This window comes from Diceros bicornis, chromosome 38 (assembly GCF_020826845.1).
Source record: "Diceros bicornis minor isolate mBicDic1 chromosome 38, mDicBic1.mat.cur, whole genome shotgun sequence".
Taxonomy (NCBI): domain Eukaryota; kingdom Metazoa; phylum Chordata; class Mammalia; order Perissodactyla; family Rhinocerotidae; genus Diceros; species Diceros bicornis.
In genome coordinates, this window is record NC_080777.1 from 1,124,017 (window position 1) to 1,149,082 (window position 25,066).

Here is a 25,066-nt window from a genome sequence, read left to right on the forward strand (position 1 = left end):
TGCCCCTTTGGCTGGTGTGTTATTTTCTATTTGGGAAACTATTGATCCTGCTGCCAAACGTACCCTAAGCCTGTCTCCTGCATCAGCAGGATGATACTGAGTAACTGGAGGACATGGAAAGGGCCAGCCTGTGAGGGGAAACCTCTGCACTCAGACCAGCACCCTGGATGCTTAATCAGTAGACCCAGCACTGGCTGGCCGGCCCGCCCCCCCAGGCAAGACTGAGATGTAGCACGAGGCGAGGACTGCAACATTTGGGTTCACTCATAAAGTCCAGAGCAGGTATCAGAAATTCTTCGCTTCCTCCAACAGCTGCACAGAAGCAGTGGCCAAACCCATTTTGTGTCTGATGAGTCATCCTGCCCACAAGGCTTCCTTAGCAGCTGGGTCTGGCTCAGCCTTTTCCCAAAGACCAGGCAGCCAAACACCCAAGACCCAACCCTAATGTGCACTTTGCTATCCCATGTAAGCAGACTTCAACCTCCAAGCGCTCATCTACGTTCCTCACTCATCACTCGCTGGCCCAAGGAAGCAAGGCCGCAGAAACGGTTTTACTTAAATCAGAAAAGTGAAAGCTAAGAGAATCTGGCCATCTGTGCCTTTAGGGGAACATATGACGGCAGGAAGTCTTTCTCTGTCCTTATCCTGGGGCTACAGCTATATACCATGGGATGGTCAGGCCGAAAAACAGGTTTTGAGTCTCTGAAAAAGTTTTACCAAGTATGATGAGAGAATCTACTTTTTAGAGATTTTTTAAATATATTTATGTGTATTTAAGTATAACGTTTACAAGTCACTTTTTATATGCATTAGCTTGTTTAAGCTTCACAAAACTCTAAGAATCACACTTATTATGACCTCCATTTTACAGATAAGAAAACAGGTTCATAAAAATGAAATGATTTGCTCAAGCATGATACCACAAATCTTTGGCACTCGAATGTAGAACCAACATCCTGATTCCAAATTCGGTCTATCTCCTTGAGATGTCTTAAATGAAAGCCTGTCTAAATATTTTGAAGAATCCTTCAAACAACCTGTGTTTTATGCTGCTTAGGAGTTGATTTGATCTAAACCCGCGCATCCCCAACACGGCCACGAGATGGCAGGGCAGCCCCGAGGATGGAGAAATTGGCTGCGTTCTGGGCGCCAGTAGAGGGCTGCAGCTCCTTGTTTCAAAAAGTGAGACGTGAAAACAAAACAATAAAACTTCAGTGTCCACATTGGTGAAATAGGACGGTGGGAGGCTTGTTTTTATTTTCCCTTTTTCTTTTTTAAATTAGGCAGTGAGAGTTCAAACAAACAAGTCTCCATTTTCACCGCTGTGTTTGCTTTTGGAGGCACGGGGTCAGGCCGGGGGGCAGCCGCCTGGCCTACATTCTACATTCGTCCAGCTCCAGCCCTGGAACAAATGTGAAGAAATGAAGTCGCCCCAGTCGAGGGAGACAGTGTCGTTATTGTTGCCGGGGACAGTTCTATTTGCCAACAAACATGAAAACATACTTTGGAACCCGAAATGGGCTTGTCAGAGGGAACTTTTGTTCCGTGTTTGGGCTGGGATGCTTCCAGAGAGAAATCGGGCTGGCATCTGAACTCAGGGGCAGGGAGAGAGCCGTGCACAGCAGCCACTGACCCGAGAGGCCAGGCCAGCAGCTGCAGCTCTCATCTGGCTGTTGCTGGATGGCCGTGCATGAGGCTCCGCGCTTCCAGCTGGGGTCACTGCCCTGAATGGGCGTCACAGGGGAGGAGCGCAGGGCATGCAGCCCTGGGCTGGGGGCTCTCCACAAAAAGGGACAAACAGACTCTGGATTCTGAGCTTGGGAAGGTGAGCCTCACTGCATGGCTTTGGGATAGGAAAGCGGTCCTGATTCTGCAGGATTTATTTGCTGTCAGGTCCCAGTTATCCCAAGATTGTTGGCAGCACCTTTAGGATCCCTTTGCCACGTGGATTAATCACCCCGGGGATAAAGCCGCCCTTGCCGTGTCTGCTGGTGAGAGTTTAGGGCGGGTACACTCAGGGTTTTTGTGCCAATCTAAAAGGCACAATGCAGAAGGCCGAGCTGCACATCCTTGCTGCCGTTACGCAATTCCAGTTGAAGAGCCCACCCTGAACTGTCCGGGGCTGCCTCCTCCCTCCGCAGAGGGCGCATCTCGCGTGGCGGGCTGGACTTACACTCATACAGCACCTACTGGGGAAGAAGAGAGCACGGTGAGTCGCTACCACGGTAGTTGTCCTTAAAACACGGCAGAACTGAAAGTACTCCGTGAACAGTAACTCAGCGCCCCTCACATCACCGTCTCCAAGACCACCGTCTCACTGAACGTTTGAAATCGAGCATAAAGCTAGAAAGGCATCTTAGAGATGACCCAGTGCAAGGCTTCCGTGTCTAAGCCGGCGAGGTCCCCATAGGAGGAGTTCAAGAGAGGTCCAACGAGTGATGAGCCCCTGATTTCACGAATCAAGTGACAGCTTCCGGGAAGAAGAGGAATTGCCACAATTATGCGCCTGATTATGGCCCAGCAGAGACTGGAACATGGCCCTTAACTCAGGTTGGCGCTGTGTCTACTCCATCTTGCTTTCCCACATTTTAAAACCCTCACATTTATTTTAAAGCCTTATTTTAATCTACAGTTTGCTCGGCACTACACAGTAATCGGCCAGAGGCAACCCAAAGAGAGACCCCTTATTTCCAACCCTCAGATTCATTTGGGTCTCAATTCCAACCATTGGGCCTTATAAACTTTAACTGACTCCAGAGCTAAAAAATTTAATTTCTAGCATTCATCCTCAGATTTATGGATATTTGTGATAGAGGAATAGAAAGTATTCAATAGAGCAGAAGTTGGCAAACTTTTTTCTGTAAAGGGTCAGATAGTAAATATTTTAGGCAGGCCACACAGTCTCTGTCACAACTCACTTTTGTGGCTCTAGCGTGAAAGCAGCCACAGAGAATGCATAGATGGGTGAGCACGGCTGTGGCCAATATCACTTTATTCACAAAAACAAGCAGGAGAGGGACCAGATTTGGCCTTTGGGCCAAAATTTGCTGACCTCTGCAGTCAAAGCCTTAGTCTCTGACTTAGTGTTCCTCAGTATATTCCAGATCTAAGCAATGGGATATTGTTCATCTTCGCAGAGTATGTTGACATTCAGTTGTTTTCACTCACCTCAGTAAATAGAATTCTTAATTTTTTCAATCAGGGACTTAGTCTTAATAACGCCATTTATTTGCGTGGTGGCCTTGTGTTTATGTATTATGCAATCTGAGCCTGTGAGATGGGTAGGTAAAGCCAACTCGATAACAAACAGTAGAGAGGAGGAAACAGATGGGGAGGAGTGGAGATTGGGGTGTAACACCGTTTTGACTGTCTAAGGTGTACCTGAGACTCTGTTATGCCGGGCGCTGTATATATACCATCTCCTTTCATCCTCACAGGGTCTTGGGAGGTTTCTGTGATTACACCAATTTTATAGATAAATACCCAGAGAGATTAAGTAAGACGCTCAAGTCTTATTCCAGTAAGCAGCAGAGTTTCCCAAGAGCCACCCTGAACGTTCAATTCGTAGGAATCATCACCTGTTCCAGGGCAGGGAGGGCATATCGATAATCTGTATGTGCTCAACTCCTGCACATCATTAGTGCTCAGGATGTGTTTGCTGAATGTTCAATGAATATTTGGTGGGATGACAAGGTCTTGCACTTGTACATTTTTATGTGATGTTGTCTTAAAAAATAACTGTCTGCTTGTGTCCCATGTTGGCTGGACCCCCACATTGGAGCTACTAGGTGCAGGATTTCCCCTTTATTCCGCATGACATCGGGCCCTGGTAGCCAGAGTCCTCCCCACACCCAGTCGGTGCCTGGGTGGTGCCGGTGTGGGCGTGGGAGGCGACATCTGGAGACCTAGGTCCTCACCAAGTGCCGCCTTCCACTCTGAGTGGGCAGAGGGAAGTCACTGATGGAAACGAAAAGCACCATCTAGAACCTCAAAGATGCATTCTTTCTCAGAATTCGTGAAACACAGCCATTCTCTGATCAACACAGGGGTCTTAGGCCAAAGCTCTGCTGTTGGGTTTGCTGGGAACCAAGGCCCAGCCACATGGCTTTGGAGAAATCTCGGTTTTGGTTTCCTCCTGGGGCTGACCCAGGCAATCCCCAGGACCATCCAGTGAGGGGAAGACAGAGCAGCCAGCGCTGTGGCGCCTTCTCTGTGGGAAGGCCCAAGGGGAGTGAAATCATTTTCAGATAAAATGTCACCACGACGTCTGCAGTGCGGACCGGACTTTCCCACCCATCCAGAGGCCACTCTGTGCGCGACAAACCCCAGAGACGTCTCTGCATCTGGACTTCTCCTTTTTTGGAGCAGACCTCAATTCATCCTCACAGAGGAATCTGAAAGAGCAGAGACAGAGGGCATCTGGGTTCCCACAAGAGCAGGGCAGAGGCACTGCGTTAGAATTTCCCGGGGGGAAGTGGTGGAGGAGGTGAGGGGTAAACTGCTGGCTCTCACCCTCCCCTTTATGGAGGCCTCGGTGACAGGAGACTGCGGGCCTGGGGCAGACTCCCCCTCCCCCCAGCTGGTTTGCGTTGACCAGGTGACTTAACCGTCTTTGTGTCAGTTTTCTGTAAAATAAGGATGTGGGATGATAATTTCAAACATATATTCCACTCCGAACCGTCTGGGCTGAATGGAGGGTCAGGGCTTTTTGGGGGTGGGGGAGTAGATGGGGTGATATTATTTAAAAACCTTAATCAATTTTGAGTACTTTATAATAGAAAGGATTAATCCTTTGGGTATTTGGTGCTAAATTATTAACCAGTTTTCATTTACTTTTTAATTTTTTTCTTTTTGACATATGGAGCATTTAATGCAGTTAATTCTAGAAATACTTTCTTTTATGATTTTTTTTTTTTGAGGAAGATTAGCCTTGAGCTAACATCTGTTGCCAATCCTCCTCTTTTTTGCTGAGAAAGATCGGCCCTGTGCTAACATCCGTACCCATCTTCCTCTATGTTATATGTGGGACACCTGCCACAGCATGGCTTGATGAGTGGTGCATAGGTCTGTGCCCGAGATCCGAACCTGCGAACCCCAGACCTCTGAAGCAGAGCTCGTGAACCCAACCACTGCGCCACTGGGCCGGCCCCTCTTTTATGATATTTTTACATTACTTTCAAAGTTTTTGTCCTCATACAGAGACCACGTATTTGTGTATTATTTTTAATGGTTTTATTCTTTATGTTTAACTTTTAAAATATTGGTTTTGGTTTTTAAAATTTGAAATTAATGCATACCCATTTTAAAAATTCAACTAGCATGTGTATATATATGTATATATATAAAATTTTCATAAAAAATTAAAAGGCCACATTCACACCCAATCCCATTACCTTCCCCAGAGGCAACTGCTGTTAACAATTGGTGTGTGAATTCTTCAGACTTTCTCTAAATTTGTGGCATATGTGTGTGCGTGCGTGTATTGGCATTTATTTTTACACACATAAAATGCATTCGTGTACATAAGTGTACATATCATTCTACAGCTTGGTTTTCTTCATAGAACACTAGCTCTTGGAGGTCTTTTCATGCCAGTGCACAGAGCTTTTCAATTGCATGGTATTACCAATTATACATGACCCTTGATCTTGATCTTTAAGTTCATCTAAAATTTGTGTCTGTGAACGGTGTGAGATGAGGATCCAAATAGATTTCCCTCCCCCAAACAGCCAATGTTCCCAACAGCAACTCTTTCCCATGTGGTGGAGTTGGGAGACGTTCTCTTTTTCAGTCTGCTTTCTAAGTCGCCACAGTGGACAATACACTTTAGAAATAGGGAGAGCAACGTTTGTACAGTACACCACTCTACGGTTAGCAAGTGCGTCCCCATGTGCAGTCTCATTTGAATCTCACTGTGACTCTACGGCGTGGGAAGTATTATTTTTTCTATTTTACACCTGAGCAAGTGAGGTGTAAGATGTGAGGTTCAAGGTCAAGGGGCCGCCCAAGGTCACACTCCTTGAATTACTCCTTGAATTCACACTGGGGCTTGAATTCAGGTCTCCTGACTTCCAAGCTTTCCCTGCATGTGGCCGTGACCCCAAGGAGTATCAGCCATTGAACAGTAAAGAGGGAGACAGCCTCTTTCCGCCTCCCTGCCACCTGCTCTTCCTTCCTGCTTCCCCTCAACAATTATTGATTGAGCTTCTACTACGTGACAGGCTCCGTGCTCTAGGGTTTGCCATTAAAAAGCTTCAGAACTTTCAGAAGTTAGTTATTCTCAGCTTCAGCTGCCTCGTCTGTGAAATGACCTACGAGGTACATGTAAACTGCAAGATTCTATAAAAAAGGTTCTTGCAGTTAACTAGGAAATTAAATTGAGCAAATCACCAATTTCCTTGAGCGTTTCGTTGAAGATCAAGGACTTACTGTGTTATTTTGAGAAGTTCCTAGGATCCCAGCACTGGAAGAGATTCTGTACGATTGTACAGAATCAGTTGTTCTTGTTTGGCCTCTTGCCTCAGACTCACGATGGATAAATTTTTCAGGAGAGGAGTTACCTAGTCTTTCTGTTCCTTTTTTTGAAGGCTTAAAACAACGAACATGTATTATTTCACAATCTCTGGGGGCCGGGAATCTGGATGTGACTTAGCTGGGTCCCTCCAGCCCCGGGTCTCTCACCAGGCTGCCATCAGCCTGGGCAGGAGTCACTCTCAAGGCTCTCCTGGGGGAAGACAACTTCCAAGCTGACTCGCTGGCTAGTAGCGAGATTGGTTGGCAGGATTCAGGTCCTCACTGGCTGTTGTCTAGCTAGGAAACTAATTTCTTGCTCTGAGTGCCTTTCCATTGGGCAGCTCACAACATGAGATACAACATGACTTCCTTCAGAGTGAGCGAGCAAGAGATGGCGTGCCAAGACAGAAGCCACAGTCCTTTTGCACCTGATCTTGGAAGTGAAGTGCCATCGCCTCTGCCGCCATCATAGGAATTGCTGTTCCTCAGCTGAGGCCTGGAGAGGATAAGTCACTGTGCTAAGGCCATGCAAGTGGCTGTGGAGGAGCCGAGTGACAACCTGGGTAGTCTGGCTGCGGAAGTTGCCCTCATGACTACTTTGCTCTCCTGCCTTGTGGTTAGAAGGTGGTTAGCGGAAGGGTTGCTTAGTTATATAGGGCTAGTTGGTCTTAAAATCTAAAATACGTGCAAAAACCAGTAAATTAAAAAGGAAAAGTGCACAAGAATATAAAGAAAAGTACATCTACACTCTTCCTTTCCCCTGATACTTAAGGCTTCCTCCTCAGAAGAAGCCCTAGGACCACTTTGTTGTGTGTCCTTCCAAAGACTTCTATGCACGTACAATCCTGTAAGAACAGGCTTTCCTCTTCTTCCTTTTTAAAAATACACACATGGGAGCCACAAGGCGACACATAGAGTGGGAGATGATCATACTCATTCAGTATTTATGTCAGTTCACAACCTCGGGAGCTTCCCGGGTGAAATCTGAAACCGGCCGCACACACAGAGGGCAGGGAGAGAGTAAAGGAAGAGGCGGACACTCCAGATTGTAGGTGGTGGGTTTAATAAGCAAGGGCACTTACTACGAGGCTTGTCTTGGGCGGCCACAAGACGAGTAGATCTCTGCATCCATCTGCCAGATCTTAAAAGTTTCTATGGAGGCCTTGACTAGGTTCAGTCACATACTCAGTCCAGATGGTCTCAACAGCACCTACTCTCTCAAGGCTGCATCCTTAGAACAGCTCCGAGTGTGGGAGGGGTAGGCAGACCATACATTCTAAGGACAGGAGAGGGGGTGAGGGGCCTCTGATTGCTCAGGTCCAGCTTGAGGGTCAACCAGCTGTCACGTCCTCTCCGTGACCTCCTCCAACATTTATTAAAAACAAAAATCCTACAAGTCAAGAAGAGATAGATGACCCAGCAAGACAACCTAAGAAAATGGACAGAAGACATTTTACAAAAGAGGAAAGACAAATGACCCCCAGACACATAAAGTGATGCCAGACATCCCCATCATCATGGAAACATACAAGACATCCAGGACACACCAGCGCAACCCACAGGACGGCGACAACGTGGAGGGTGGAAAGTACCAAGAGCTGCTGCCCTCGTCAGTGTGCGAGAGCTCCGGAGGCTCCACAGCCCATCTTGTGGGGTTGTCCCTGTATCTTATTTTAACCACTCTCCCAGGTGTGTATCCACGTGGCCCCGCGGGCATCTCCCTGATGACGCTGAGCATCCTTCACATGCTCATGTGCTCTCTGTATGTTCCCTCCTTTCAAAAGCCTGTTCAGGTCTTTTCTCTATTATTTAATTGGATTGTCTGTCCTTTCACTGTTGAGTTTTACGAGTTCTTTGTACATGCTAGGTTGTTCCTTTCTAAAAAATTTTACTGACAAATATTTTTGAAAAGCAATGAATATATAAAATGAATTGAATGAAATTTCTGTATATTTGTGAGAACAAGCAGATTTGATCAGAGCACTTTGATTTCAACACTGACTTAAAAGGGTTATAATTTACACTTTTTCTTATGAAATATCTAGATATTCAGAAAGGTATAGAGAATAACATATGGGCTTACACAGAGATTTATCAAATCTTAACTTTGGCGGTATTTGTTTCAGATCTTTTTTTTTTTTAAGAAAACATGAAAACAGGTGAAGCTCTGTGCGTTCTTTCACATTCTGTTTCTGCTGGCCCTTTGTTGTTTATCATTTCCGTGCATGTTTTAATCTGATTTCTATTCATAACAGCATATAATGCTGGTTTTTGTGTTTTAAGCTCTATCTACATGTTATCATACTGTATATATCATCTAGCAGTATGTTTTTCTTCTTTTTTTTAATTTGACGTTATGTATTTGAGAGTTCACTGGGTTAATATATATAACTCTAGTTTATTCATTTTAATTACTGTATAGTATTCTGTTGTATCACAGTTTATCCATTATCTCATTGATGGCTTTAAGCTGTCTCCATTCCCCCCGCCCCCATTTACAAACAGTACGTCTCTGTGCGCCTCCAGGAGTGGCATTCCTGAGTCAGACATGTGTCTCTAACACACTGCATGCTCTTCAAAGGGCCTGTACCAACGTCCACTCCCCCTGCCGCAGGTGAGAGGTCCCGTTTCTCTTCTTTCCGTCTTCACCAGCACTTAATATTCTTAGCCTCTTCTGTTTGCCAATCTGTCCGGTGGGAAATGGTGTTCCAGTGGTGATTTAATCTGTGATTTCCTGATTACCAGCTTGGATAAGCATCTTTTCATGTGTGTATTGGCTCCTGGGTGTCCTCTTGCGAAAGGAACGTCTACAGCTTTTGCCCATTTTTTCCAACAGGATTGTTTGTTTTCCTTACTGATCCATAAGAGTTCTTCATATATTCTGGATTCTCATCCCTTGTTAGGTCTACATGTTACAAGTATCTTCCCTCAGTCTGCGCAGTCTGCAGTTGTCTTCTAGCTTTGCTTTTTTGAATACAAGTTATTAATAACAATATAGTCAAATTTATCAATCTTTTTCTTTATGATTTGTTCTTTTTGTACCTAGTCTAAAAAATCCTTTCCTACTCTGAAAATGTAAAAGTATTACCTTTTATTTTCTTTTAAAAGGCTTGAGTTTTGATACTTTTTTCATTTAGGTATTTACTCTGTATGGAATTACTTTTTGCTTTTAATATATGTTAAGGATCTACGTTTTGTTTTTCCAAGTGAGATAACCAGTTGCGCCAGTACCATTTATTAAACAGCCTATATTTTTCCCCCACAAACTTAAAATGCCCTTTGTGTCGTGTATCAAGTTTACAGATATGCCTGGATCTATTTGTCAGTCCCTATTTCTTTCTCTGCTCTTTATTTACCTCTGTGCTAATACCACATTCTCTTAAGTACAGTAGGTTAATGAGCATTTTTAATATTTGACAGGCCTGTGTCCTCTCCTTGTTCTTTGTCTTCAAACTTAACTTTATTCTTGGCCTTTTCCTCTTCCATATGTATCTTTTTGATCAATGTATCAAGTTTTATCTAAACCCACCAGATACAGAGAACTGTGGAGAACTGACATGTATATGCTATGTCGTCTTCTCATTCGTGAATGTGGTCTAATTCTCCATTTGTTCAGGATTTCCTTTACGCCTTTTGATAATACTCCGTACTTTTCTTCAAAGGGTCTTCACTGTTGTTAGAGGGGAAGCTTGTTCTTTGATTTTGATTTCCATGAGGAAGGATTTCCCCAAGCACAGTCTGCTCCTTCACCCGTGTCCCCCTGGGAGAGAGAGAACGACTTGTCTGGTGTCAAATTTGCAAAGACCAACTCAGTTTAGCTCCATCTTTTTCTCTTTTGGGGAATAAGAAGCCTGTAGTGAGCAGGCATTTTTCTTGCTTCTCTAGGGTAGGCTTGTTTTTGCTGGAAGTTCTGCTGAATGTAAGTTGCCACCGTAGCATCCTTTTCTCATTGCTGATCTCAGAGAAGAAGTTTCAACATTTTTCCATTAAGTATGATGTTTCCCATAGGGTTTTTTTTTTTTTTTGTAGATACCCTTTATCAGTTTAAAGCAGTGTCCTTCTCTTTTTTTTTTTTTTTTTCTTTTTGTGAGGAGATCAGCCCTGAGCTAACATCTGCCAATCCTCCTCTTTTTTTTCTGAGGAAGACTGGTCCTGGGCTAACATCCATGCCCATCTTCCTCCACTTTATATGGGACGCTGCCACAGCATGGCTTGCCAAGCAGTGTGTCAGTGCGTGCCCGGCATCCGAACCGGCAAACCTGGGGCCTCTGCAGTGGAGCACGTGCACTTAACCACTTGCGCCACCGGGCTGGCCCCGGTGTCCTTCTCTTTATAGGTTACCAAGAGTTTCTGTCATGAATGGATGTTAAATGTTATCAAATTATTTTCTGCATTTATTAAAATAATCATATGACTTGTCTCCTTTATTCTGTTTACAGGTAAATTGCACTGATTTTTTTCTTGTAACTTTTAATTTTGATGTAACTTAAAACTTATGTATAAATCCATTTGTACAAGGAACTCTCATAACTCTTTACCAGTTTTTCACATTTTGCCTCATTTGCTTTACCATTCTTTCTACATATACATATATATGCGCACATTACTTATTTTATTAGACTAGATTGGACATATTATGTCCTTTTATCCCTAAATACTTCGTGTGTTTACTAAGAACAAAGACATCTTCTTACATAACCAGAGTTCAATAATCAAGTCAGGAAATTAAACAGTGATCCATTAGTATTCCTAAGTATGAATGTTAAACCAACCTTGCATTCTTAGAATAAACTCCACTATGATATGACGTTTTATCCTCATTATATGTCATTGAATTTGGCTTTTTAAAAAGAAATCTATGTTAATGAAAGAGCTTGGCCGTATAATTTTTTTCTTGGTAATGATCTTGCTCAGTCTTAAAAAGTTGGGAAGTATTCTCTTTTTTTCCATTTCCTGCAAGAGTTGTAAACAATTGGTGCTATTTCTTCATTAAATGTGGAAAAGAATATACCCCTGAAGGAGTGAGAAGGTTTTTAATTGGAGATTCAATTTAATATATATAAGACTAGGTTTCCTCTCTTTTTGTGTTCATTTAGTAAATTTTTTTTTTTTAAAAAAACTGTCATTTAATCTAATTTTCTAATTTATTGTCATAAAGTTATTATTATTCTATTATCTTTTTAGTATATGAGGATATGTAGTCATGCCCACTTTTCATTCCTGATATTTTTGTTTGTGTCTTCTCTCTTTTTCCCTTGATTGTTTTTACTAAGGGTAAAACCCTTATGAATTTACTAATTTTATTAGTCTTTAAGTAACCACCTTTTAGCCTTGCTGATTCTCTCTTGTATATTTGCTTTCTATTTTATTGTCTTCTTTTATATTTCTGTTTTCTTCAGATTTTATTTGCCATTCTTTTTCTTAACTTCTTCAGATAGATACTTAGGACATTGATTTCCAGCCTTTCTTCTTTTCTAATATATGCTTTTAAGGCTATAAATTTTCTTTTAAGCACAGCCGTAGCAGCTTTCCATAAGTTTTGATATATAGTATTTATGATAATTTCAAAATACTTTCTAATTTCTGTTGTGACTTCTTCTTTGACTCAAATAATGTGGCAGTTTATTACTTAATTTCTAAATATGTATGGGGATTTTTGAGTTTTTATGTAATTGATTTCTAGTTTAATTTTACTGTAGTCAGAGAATATATTTTGTATGATTTTGATATTTTCAAATCTTTTGAGACTTGCTTTATGGTCAATATTGGTAAAGGGTGCAGGTGTACTTGAAAAGAATGTGTATTCTTTAGTTGTCAGGTGCAATGTTCTAAATACATCAATTAGTGCAAGGTTGTTAATCATATTGTTCAATCCTTTGATATTCTTACCAATTTTTTTTTGGTCTTCTTAATCTGTCAGTTAATGAGACAAGTGTGTTAACATCGCTCTCTATGATTTTGGATTTAACTGTTTTTCCTTTAGTTATGTCAATTTTTGCTTTATATATTTTTGGTATATGTTATAAGCTACATACAAATTTAAAATTGTTCTATCTTCCGAATGAATTGAATCTTTTATATATGTTTGGAAAACTTCCAAACTGTTAACCTTTGTTTTTGTTGAGTTTAATCAGATTTAATTTTTGTGATACATTGTGATTTATGTTTTCCAATGTTTTTTCTTTAAGTATCTTTTTTGGCACCTTTTTTCTCCTTGATTCCTCTTGGGAAGCTGATTGTCCTCTCCACCCCTCCCCTGACTTTGTTCCTCTCCTGGTTCAAAACTCTACAAACATCCATTGATCACCTTCACACCTACCTCCTTTTTTGCTATAATTGTAAAGAACTTTAGCTCTACTTTTTAATAAAAAATTAGATTTTACTTGTATTTTTTTACTCTCCATAGTTACAATTGACATTCTATCAATTTCCATACTCATCATTTTTTTTCTTGCTTGCATACTATAGTTTATTTTTGGATTTAGTTTTGTTTTCTTTTTTCTTGCTAAGGAACATCTTACAGTGAGAGTTTACGGGGGTGTAAGCAGTCTTAGTCTTTGTGTATCTGAAAATATCTTTATATCACTCTCGTTTTTAAATCGTAGTTGAGTTCAGTATGAAATTCCAAATTGAAGCTTAGTTTTCCTCAGCACTTTGGAGATATTACTCCATTGTCTTCTGGCCTGGGCTGATATGGAGCTGATATGAAATTTTCTGAGTGTCTAATTGTTATTTCTTTGTAAATAATTTGTCCTTTTTCTCTTATGGCTTTTATCTGTTTAGTTCTATAGTTTCATTATGATGAATCTAGATGTGTATTTATACTAGGGAATTGGAGAACAATTTTCTCTAAGGTTTCATATCTTCCTTCCATTAGGGAAAATTCTTAATTATTAGCATTACAAATATTACTTGTCTGCCATTCCCAATATCCACTTATTTTTGAAATCCTATTTAATGAATGTAGGAGTTTCTTTATCTAGCCTCTTTATCTCTTAACTGTGCATTTATATATATAATATCATGTTATATAATACGTATATATATTATTTATATATTTATAGTTACTTTCTTTTTCTGTGCTGTGTTCTGCACGAATTCTTCAGTATTCCCTTCTAATTAGCATATTCTTTCTTTTACAGTGTCCAGTCTAGAATTGATCTCATATATTGAGTTTTTTAAAATGAATCTATTTTTTGTATTCCAAGCTTTCTAATTGATTCTTTTTCATATACACCTGTTCTTCTATTTCCACCCTCTCCACATTTTCTTGGTCTCTTAAAATGAAAGCTGTTATTCCATTTATGTCTTTGTGCATTACAAACATACTTTCTTTTAATCTAAAAAAAAGTCTTGGGGCCAGCCTGGTGGCGCAAGCGGTTAAGTGTGGGTGCTCCACTGCGGTGGCCGGGGTACACCGGTTCGGATCCCTGGCACGCACAGATGCACTGCTTGGCGAACCATGCTGTGGCGGAGTCCCATATAAAGTGGAGGAAGATGGGCATGGATGTTAGCCCAGGGCCAGTCTTCCTCAGCAACAAAAAAGGAGGATTGGCAGGTGTTAGCACAGGGCTGATCTCCTCACAAAATAATAAATAAATAATAAAATAAAGGGCTGAAAGCCATTCCTCTGAGCACAGGAACGAGGCAGGGCTGCCCACTCTCACCACTCCTATTCAACATAGTACTGAAGGTTTTGACCAGAACAATTAGGCAAGAAAAAGGAATAAAAGGAATCCAAATAGGCAACGAAGAGGTGAAACTCTCACTATTTGCAGATGATATGATTTTATATATAGAAAACCCTAAAGAATCCATTGGAAAACTATTAGAAATAATCAACAACTACAGCAAAGTCACAGGGTACAAAATCAATCTACAAAAATCAGTTGCATTTCTGTATGTTAATAACGAACTAACAGAAAGAGAGCTCAAAAAGATAATACCATTTACAATTGCATCAAAAAGAATAAAATACCTGGGAATAAATCTTACCAAGGAGGTGAAAGACCTATACAATGAAAACTACAAGAGATTATTGAAAGAAATCGATGATGACATAAAGAAATGGAAAGACATCCCATGCACATGGATTGGAAGAATAAACATAGTTAAAATGTCTATATTACCTAAAGCAATCTACAGATTCAATGCAATCCCAATCAGAATCCCAATGACATTCTTCACGGAAATAGAAGAAAGAATACTAAAATTCATATGGGGCAACAAAGGACCCCGAATAGCTAAAGCAATCCTAAGAAAAAAGAACAAAGCTGGAGGCATCACAATCCCTGACTTCAAAACATATTACAAAGCAATAGCATGGTACTGGTACAAAAACAGACACACAGATCAATCGAACAGAATTGAAAGCCCAGAAATAAAACTACACATATACGACAGCTAACTTTCAACAAAGGAGCTAAGAACATACAATGGAGAAAGGAAAGTCTCTTCAATAAATGGTGCTGGGAAAACTGGACAGCCACATGCAAAAGAATGGAAGTTGACCATCTGCTATTGCCATTCACAAAAATTAACTCAAAATGGATCAAAGACCTGAGGGTGAGACCTGAAACTATAAAACACATAGAAGAAAATATAGGCAACACTATTTGACATTGGTCATAAAGGAATATTGTCAGATGACATGCCTTCCCAGACTAGGGAAACTAAAGAAAAAATAAGCAAATGGGACTTTATCAGATTAAAGAGCTTCTACAAGACAAACGAAACCAGAATCAAGATGAACAGACAACCCACCAGCTGGGAGAAAATATTTGCAAAACATACATCTGACAAAGGGTTAATCTCCATAATGTATAAAGAACTCACACAACTGAACAACAGAAAAACAAACAACCCGATCAAAAAATGGGCAGAGGAAATGAACAGACACTTCTCCAAAGAAGATGTACAGATGGCCAATAGGCACATGAAAAGATGTTCATCACCACGAATCATCAGGGAAATGCAAATCAAAACAACACTAAGATATCACCTCACACCCGTTAGAATGGCTATAATCACCAAGACAAAAAACAACAAATGTTGGAGAGAATGTGGAGAAACAGGAACCCTCATGCACAGCCGGTGGGAATGCAAACTGGTGCAGCCTCTATGGAAAACCGTATGGAGATTCCTCAAAGAATTAAAAATAGAGATGCCCTATGATCCAGCTATCCCATTACCAGGAATCTATCCAACAAACCTGAAATCAACAATCCAAAGAGGCTTATGCACCCCTATGTTCAGAATTATTCACTATAGCCAAGAAGTGGAAGCAATCTAAATGTCCCTCGACTGATGATTGGCTCAAGAAGAAGTGGTATATATATATAGTGGAATACTACTCAGCCATAAAAAAGACAAAATCATCCCATTTGCAACAACATGGATGGGCCTGCAGGGTATTATGTTAAGCAAAATAAGCCAGAAAGAGAAAGACAAACACTGTATGATCTCACTCATATGTGAAATATAAACCAACACATGGACAGAGAAAACTGTATTGTGGTTACCAGGGGCAATGGGGGGAGGGGGTGGGCATAAGGGGTGAAGAGAGACATATATATGGTGATGGACAAACAAAAATGTACAACCCAAAATTTCACAATGTTATAAACTATTAAAACATCAATAAAAATAAATTAATTTAAAAATAAACAAATAAAAATAAAAAAGTCATTTCTAGGCTGTTCCATAAAACTGATTTAATCGGAAATGAGTTGACATTCAGACTCTTGATTTCACTCTCACTGGATTTCTCCATGTTTGGGGTTTTGGTTTGCACACTCATTGTGAGTGGGAAATCTTGGTTTATGTTCTCTCTCTCTTTTCACCTCAGCCCCCTCCCCCCTCCCCATTTTCCTCTCCCTACAGTGATTTTACAGTTGTCCAGGGCTGTTGTCATCCAGTCTCTAATCCTGAGCCATTTCTACTATTTCAGGGCTTTCCTCCCATAGGAATAATGGGAACATCATATTCACAGTCACTAAATTTGATTTAGGGTCTTTGTCACAAAGCCTTTTCCTTGTCTTCCTGTCTTCCTAAGCTATAAAGCCAAAGCCCCAGACACGATCTTGTCAGCAGCATAATTTTTCAGATTTCTTAATGAAGAAGACCCATCGCAGCTCTTGCCTTTGTCAACGGAAATGACCCTGGCTCTCCTCTCACATGGAGCCCTCGTAATCCCCTAGCTCTGCAGGAGCCAGATTCTAGACCTTCACTGCCTGCAGACCTGTGGTTGCAGTTGCTACTCACACTTTTTGTTTCCATTACAGAGGTGATTATTTTGAGCCCAGTTATTTTGCTTTTGTTTTGTTTCTTACTTATCATTGCTCTGTCTTTGCAGCAAAGTGGTGTGAGACCCAGCGTGAACCCACTGCACTGGCTTGACCAGGATTCTATCCTATTCTTGAAGATCTCCTCATCCTCTTCCTCAGTGAATATGTACCCTTCATTATGGTGGTCTGGATATAGCCTTGATGCTGGGCCTGGGTGAAAATAGAGGAGTCTTTCTTCCGCTTCCAGCTCCCAAAGGGTATGCTCAGTTATAGTTCGGGGACCTTTGCCTAGGAAAGGAGCAGAGGAGTACAAGGAGAAATCAGAGGCAAAGGCCATAGGCCTTCACTGTAAGGGGGTTCTGGAGGAGCGGAGCGGGTGGAAGGTATGGGGGTGTGCTTGATCTTCACTCCATCAGACCGCCCAGAAAAAAACAAATTTTTAACTACCAGAAACTTAGATATGGAAATGTCAAAAGAAGAAGAAATTAGTTGCCTCAATTGTATCACTTTCTTATATTTCTTATGACACTGTAAACATTCTCAAAAATTCCCAATTAGATAGAAAATAAAAATGAAGAAAAATTATGAAAACTTTTCATGTAATTGACTAGGATATGAAACAGAATGGGAATTTAAAGTTTCTGCTGTATTTTCTATGACTCATTTTGATGAAATTTCCTTAAGGAATATATAAAAAACTAGCATATGTAAATTATCTAACATTTCTATTAATTGGTTCATAATATTTCTTAAATTAGAAATTTTTAGCGAGTTTGAATTGTAACTAAAACTGTACATTGTGTAGAACCCTTGCATTGGAACAAATCTAGATCACATTTTTTCCAGGATAAAGCTGAATAACGTCTGGTTCAGTGTGAATTGTCTCTTTACAGCCTGTAAAGAGACACAGTATAGAGACACATTCAATGTTGTTTGCATGTGTATGTGACTACAAGGGGGTAAAAAGACTGGGTTCTCTAGATTCTGAGGACATGTGGTAGCCAGCCCAGAGCCAGATTGAGCCATGTTAATTTCCCAGAAGATTTCAAAGAATTACCTTTTGAAAAGGGGAAGTTTGGGCTAAAAAAAACCAGGACGACCTCCGGCAGTCACAGAGAGAAGAGTAGAAACAAATTACTCCTGGCTTGTTCGACATTGTTGCTGGGGGCTTTCTCTGGCCAAATCAGACTGCTTTGTTTTCCTTTATTCCAAAGACAGAAGTTATTTCAGTAATGTCCTGGGAAGGTAAGAGCAGCCAAGTTGTGCCAAGTGCTCATCTGCGTTCTTTCTTAGGCTCAGCTCTTGGGAAGGCGTGCAAGGATCATAAGGGCCTTGGCGCCATGACGCCCTGGGTTGGGATACCTGCTTTGCCATTGATATCCAGGGAATCAGGGACATTTATGTTTCCACTCTGAGCTTCCATATCTGCATCTCTTAAAGAAGGTAATTAATGGCTAGCTCATCACCATGATGGCAAAGATACGGATGTGATAAGGGCTCTAATGCACTTGGACACAGTGGGTATGGGAAAAATGCATAGGGGTGCCTGGGTTCCCTTTATTGGATCAGCTCCTCTCTTCTTCTCTGACAGTTCCTGAAATCTCACCTCTTCTGTAAGTAGCTTCTTGAAGCTTGAGGCCAGACGATTGTACAGGTTTTGTGTAAAAATTAAGGAGTTTTAAAACAAAATATCAGTTCCTATTGGCTATGTAACAAATTGCCCCAAAACTTACCAGCTTAAAACAGCTATTTTACTATGCTCACAGATTCTGTAGGTCAGGCATTCAAAAAGAGCACAGCTCCATTCACACAACTGAACAACAAAAAACCAAACGACGTGATCAAAAAATGGGCAGAGGATATGAACACACATTTTTCCAAGGAAGATATAGAGACGGCCAATAGGCACATGAAAAGATGTTCAACATCACTAATTATCAGGGAAATGCAAATCAAAACAACACTAAGATATCACCTTATACCCGTTAGAATGGCTATAATCACCAAGACAAAAAATAACAAATGTTGGAGAGGATGTGGAGAAAAAGGAACCCTGGTTCCTGGTGGGAATGCAAACTGGTGCAGCCTCTATGGAAAACAGTATGGAGATTCCTCAAAAAATTAAAAATAGAAATACCTTATGATCCAGCTATCCCACTACTGGGAATCTATCCAACGAACCTGAAATCAACAATCCAAAGAGGCTTTTGCACCCCTATGTTCATTGCAGCATTATTCACTATAGCCAAGAAGTGGAAGCAACCCAAGTGTCCCTCGACTGATGATTGGATAAAGAAGATGTGGTATATATATACCATGGAATACTACTCAGCCATAAAGAAAGACAAAATCGTCCCATTTGCAACAAGATGGATGGACCTGGAGGGTATTATGTTAACAAAATAAGCCAGAAAGAGAAAGACAAACACTGTATGACTTCACTCATACGTGGGAGATAAACTAACACATGGACAGAGGAACAGTTTGGTGGTTACCAGGGAGAAGAGGGTTGGGGGGTGGGCCCAAGGGGTGAAGGGGCACATGTATATGGTGACTGACAAACAATAATGTACAACTAAAAGTTCACAATGATATAAACTATTGTGACATCAATAAAAAATTTAAAAAACACACAAAAAAAGAGCACAGCTCCCTGTTGCTATGGCCTCCACTGGGCGAGCTCAAAGGCTGGGGACGACTCACTAGCTGGGGGAAGAAATCCTGCAGAGGTGTGTTCACTCACATGCCCCGCTGTCAGCGAGGCCCTCACGTTAGGAACACCTACACATGACATCTCCACGTGGCTTGGGCTTCCTCATGGGCCAGCAGCCTTTACCTTTAATATGGCAACTAAGGGTCTGAAGGCAAATTTCCCAAGAGAACCAGGCAAAAACTGTAACACTTTTTAGGTCCTAACCTTAGGAGTCACATAACATCACTTCTGCTGGGCCTGAAGCCCCTCTGAGTTCAAGAGGAGGAAACAGAGACTTCGCCTCTTGATGGGAGGAATGTCAAAGCCCCATTGTAAGAACACGTGGAATCAGGGCTATTGTTGTGGCATCTTTGGAAAATACAATTTGCCACAGGGGTGAGTCAATAATAAGTCCTCGAAATTTTTGACTGGATCTGGCAGGAGTGTGAAGGATAGATTTAAGGAGAAGAGCTACAAGGCCATGGCCACAGGGATTGAGGTGGAAATAATGAAGGCCTGGAAAAAACCGTGACAGAGAAGATGGAGAGAAGCAGGTGGAGGTAAGAGCTGGCATTAAGATAGGATCAGTCTCGCGCGGGCAGTGAGAAAGAAGATGAAAAGCGGAAAGAAGAGTCAAGAGGTCTGAGGTTTTGAACCGGGGTGCCCAGAAGGGTGGGGCTGCCATCACCTAAAATAGGGAAGTCACAGGGAGAAGCAGAAACCTCCTCTTCCCTCTTTGCTCACCACAGACTTGCTTATCTTCCAACAACTCACATACATACACACAGTCTCAATCTATTTTGCATGCATGCCCTCTGCTTTCGATGGTTCTGCATGTTAGCTCAGATCCTGAGGCCTCAGTAAGTCCCTAAGGGGCTGTGACGAGGATTCTTTGAGAGATGACATCAAGGGCTATAAGTGGAAATGAGGCCATTTCTGAATCTGATGTCGAGTCAATATCCTGTGTTAACTAATCTGACCTACAGGACTAAAAATCCAGGGAGAAACAGCTGCACACATGGAGCTTCTACAAAATGTTTTGGCACCATCGTGAAAGGTATGGTCCAAACACTGACTGGTGAAGGATCTCGAGTTCCTTGTTTATGTCTTTATCTGTCCTTGGAGGTCAGGCCCGTAGGGCTCCATATTTGATGATGTGTGCACAGCTCTCTCTGGCAGTTCCTCTTCTACCTTGGTCTCTGCTATCCAGGGCACAGAGATGCTTTAAGTCCATGGCTTAACCTCACTTCACTCCAGAGAATTTTGGGTTCACAAGAGATGTTACAATGAACTCAGTTATAAGATCATTTAAAAACATTCCAAATGAACGCTATGCTTCTCCTAGTGGTACCAGGAGAGGATAAGCCACTACTCCAATGAGACTGCCATTGCTTCAACATTTCAGGAACTGGCCTGTAGGGACTGCTTTTAGAGTCACTCCGTGAACCATCTTCACTACATATCTTGTTTTTGACCCTAAATTGCCTTACTTACTATATGTCAGAACTCTTTTATTTGCAAATGACAAGGATTAACTCAATTTAAGTGAAAAAGCAGATTTATTGGCTCATATAACTGGAAAGACTGGAGAGATTTAGCATCAGGTATGACTGGATCCAGGAGTTTAAATGGTGTCATCAGATCTCTGCCTTTTTCACTTCTCTCTGTAGGGTCAACTCATTCTCGGTCACTGCAGATGGGCTTCCTGCATGTGCCGAGGAAGATGGCTACCAGCAACCCTGAAACTATGTCATCTCAGCTTAGTAACCCGAGAGGAAGGAGGGCCTGCTCCCCACTAACCCCCACGTCCCCATTCCCACCATTGTCCTTAGAGCATTCCTGGGCAGGACTCTGACTGTCCCATACTGAGCCAAATGCCCATTGCTGTGGCTAGGAGGGAAACATTTGTTACTAGAAACAAAACAAAACAGAGCAAAGCACATGCTCTGGGAAGACAAAAATAGTAGTGGCCAGTGGTGCCTCATCTGCTCTAGTCATCATTCTCGATATTGATTAACCCTTAACTGTTTCCAAAACCTATCCTGGGAGCTTGTTAGCAATGCAGACTCTCAAGCCCCATCCCAGCCTACTAAATCAGAGTCTGCAGTTCAGCGAGATCCTCAGGTGAGTCTCGTGTACATTGAAGTTTGGGAACAGCTGGGCTAAAGGAGAAAGGATGGGCCAATGGCTCTGAGAAGCTTTCCAGAGAGGAGTTTGAGAAGGTTCTGCGTGTGGCAGCATGGTTGTACAGGCAACCAGCCTGCCCAGGCTAACACCACAAGGAAGGCAACAGGCCTGGGCATTGCATCGATGCCCCCGGCAGGGACAGAGAGACCAGACTGAGGCCCGAGGTCAGAGCCAGGTAAGCGAAGGTGGTGATGCTGGCTCTGCTCAACTTCTGAACAAGGCGCTCCTTAGCTCGTTGAGTGCAGCAGAGAGGGTTCTGGAGCCTGGGTGGGCCAAGTCTGCGGGAGGTGCCTCCAGTGGCTTCCACAGAGTAGAGAAGACAACTTCAAGGCCAAGAGAGTCCATTCCAGGGCTATGGTAATGATAATGCAGGCAGAAGGTGTCATGACTTCTCTCTCTCTTTTTGTTAACGAACCTTTGCTACAGTCAGTCGTTGGAGTGATTCTGAAATTTGGATCCTGTCTAGTTGCAACGAGAGCCACTTCATGCACATGAGTTTACGCAAAACCCAAATACCTAGACAGACCCTGCCCTTTCCGAGGCAAAGTAGTCATAGGAGTTAGATGTGGAAATTAGATAAATTCTCAGTTGACTCGATCAGTCCCCTCTCTTTTATTCACTTATTTTAAACAGAGTATTCCTGTAAGAAGGGCTGCAGAAATGAAAGCCAGCAGAAGTATAATCAGATAGAAAGGTTTAGAGGACTCAAGGTCAGGACCAAAGACTGGAACTGCTTCCTGCTGCCCGTCTCGAGGCTGGGGGCCTTGGGAGCACAACCCTGGAATGTGACATGGGCTGTAATCCAAAGTGATTCTCCCTGGGTCTCCAGGCTCCTCTGTCCCCTTACAGGTGGGTCTCACCCACGGTGTTCTCCATGTGCGTGTCTCTCCTCAGAACTGCCCCACGGTCCTGCGAGCTCAGGAGATGCTTTCTTTTCCAACAGACCGAGTCCTGGAGTGTGGGGTCAAGGACACAGGCTTCGGAATCAGACCCACTGGGTTTGAATCCTTTCTTTGCCGCTTATTAGATGTGTGATGCTGGGCAAAGCACGCAATTGTGGTCCGCTCAACATTGAAATAGGGTTAGTGATGGGATCGTTATAAGGGTTAGATGGGAACAGGTGTATGAAGTGAGGCGGCGGAGGTTGTGTGCTTTTCCGAGAACGTGGCACAGAGCGGGTGTTCAGCTCTGGGTGTCAGAGCACTTGGCTCCACACTCAGAGCAGGGGAGCACTCCATCAGGAGCAGCTGTTACCATTCCCTGACCTCTGTTCAATTTTGCGTGATTTCCCTCCAGACTCTGTGTGGTGAGCACACACATGCCATTCACATGTGATGAATGTGAGTTAACAGTAACTTAGTCTTGAGAATGTGTGACCTCCTCTTCCTGAGATAATTGGAGACACTCCAAGGTTCTAGAGAAATGTGGAGTCCTGAAAGGACGTAGAGGTCACCAGATGCCATTATTGGTCTCAGTCATGTTAGTGAGAAGGTTCTGGCACTCCCACTTGTTCTCTCAGGTCCCTGTGGCTCCTCTTGTAAACAACCCATTCCCGAGCACAACGACACAGCACTCGGGGACTTGAGTCTGTGATTCTTTGAGAAAGGTCACTTTATTCCCTTTCGTTATTTTTAGTACTGGGCCTGTGCTCATACGCAACAGTATTTGGGTTCCTGGCCTGGGTCGATGTTTCTTTTATTCATGCCCCACAGTTGAGTACCTCGGCTGTGGAAGGCAGGCAGCCATGCCCTGGAGGGAGATACAAACACCAGCTTCAGGTCATCCCTTTCTCTTCCACGCCTCTGCCCTCATCACTCCCTTGGCCACACTTGGGAACAAACACGCAGGATTCCATCCACCTTCCCTTTACTCTGCACCATCTCTCCCCTTGAAGGCATCCCAGCCACTGGAAAACCAATGATCCCACAGACTGTATCTGTGGTCTGAACTCTTCCAAGCCCAAGACTCACGTTTTCAAGTCTGGGGACAAACTCACTGGCGGTAGGCTGAGCCTCATTCTCAGGGCCCTTTGCATATCTTCTTTGTCACTCTCCCTGGTTTCTGTCCACCAGAATTTTTGAAGGGCTGTGAGAGTCTAGGTTGGGTGGGTTTGCTGGTTTGTTTCTTTACTGGCGGTTTCTTCCAAGCACGCCTAGGCCCTTTCTTCTTTACTGACTTGCCCAAGAAAGTCTCTGGCCCTAGAATGTCCCACTCCTCTCCCTCCCCTGCCCTCATCTCTTAATGTGACCCATCCTAAAAGGGTCAATTCAAACGCTTCTTCTAGAAGCCCTTTTGGCACAGCCTCACCTACACCAGAGTAACCTCTTCTTCTTGAACTCCCTGGAGTGTGCATGGCCCCAGTGACTCCAGGTTCAGGACTCTGAGTGTTCGTGTTGGGGTTGCCTGGGTGCTTGTTCCTTCCCCCTACAGATAGGAAGCCCCAAGAGGGCAGGAGGCATTCTGCATCTTTCCATCTTACAGAGCCTCTAGCAAAGTTTGCATTAGCCGGATGACGTAGGCGAGTTACTTACCGTCTCTTCGTCTGTTACCAACCTCACAGAATAGTTCATCCACCAGGCTCCACGCCCCACTCCTACTGGGCACTTGATATGTTTCTGCTTTCCTTCCTCATTCTGTGTGCTTCTTAGATGTTCAATTCCTATTTCCTGAATGAATGAGTTAGCTAATCAATACATAAATCAGATGGTTCTCTATTCCAGAGTGCTCACAGCCCTGTTGATGTGTATCCTCATTGAAGCTGATGACATGATTATTACGTAAAAGACAACTGTTAACTCTGGACTGTTTCTCCCTCTTGACATTGTTTAGGGCTTGGGGCAGGACAAAAGAGTAATTCAACCTATGTAAATACTGGCTGTTATTTTTTTGAACTTCTGCAAACCCGATAGAAGAAAAAGGCTATTGCATTGTTGTTATCATTTGCATTTCTCTGATTACCAGTGATTTGGAGCACTTGTGAAAAAGCAACAGAAATATGTGTTTTGAACCACTTAAAAGCTGCTGGGTACTTCTGTGAGACACTGGGCACAGGATTTAGAAAGGCCGAGCATGCTGGCTAATGCAATCAAATTCCCAGGACTTCTCAGGTTGTGAGGTCACACAGACTGCAGTTGACCAACTGTGTGGCCAAAGAAGACTGGTGTTTCAGCAACGGCAGCTCCCTGGCAGCCCCTGGAACCTGGTGTCATCCTCTGACTGCCTGTGTGGTGCTTTGGCCCTGTCAGTAGCCGCAGCTCTCCACAGAGACTCCCCTCCTTAGAAATCTCTCTCTGGTTCCCCAGCCTATGGCCAAGTTCCTGGGGCCATCCTACCTCAGCTCACTGGGAGAAACCTTGAGCATCTCTCCTGCCCAGAGTCAGAACTTCAC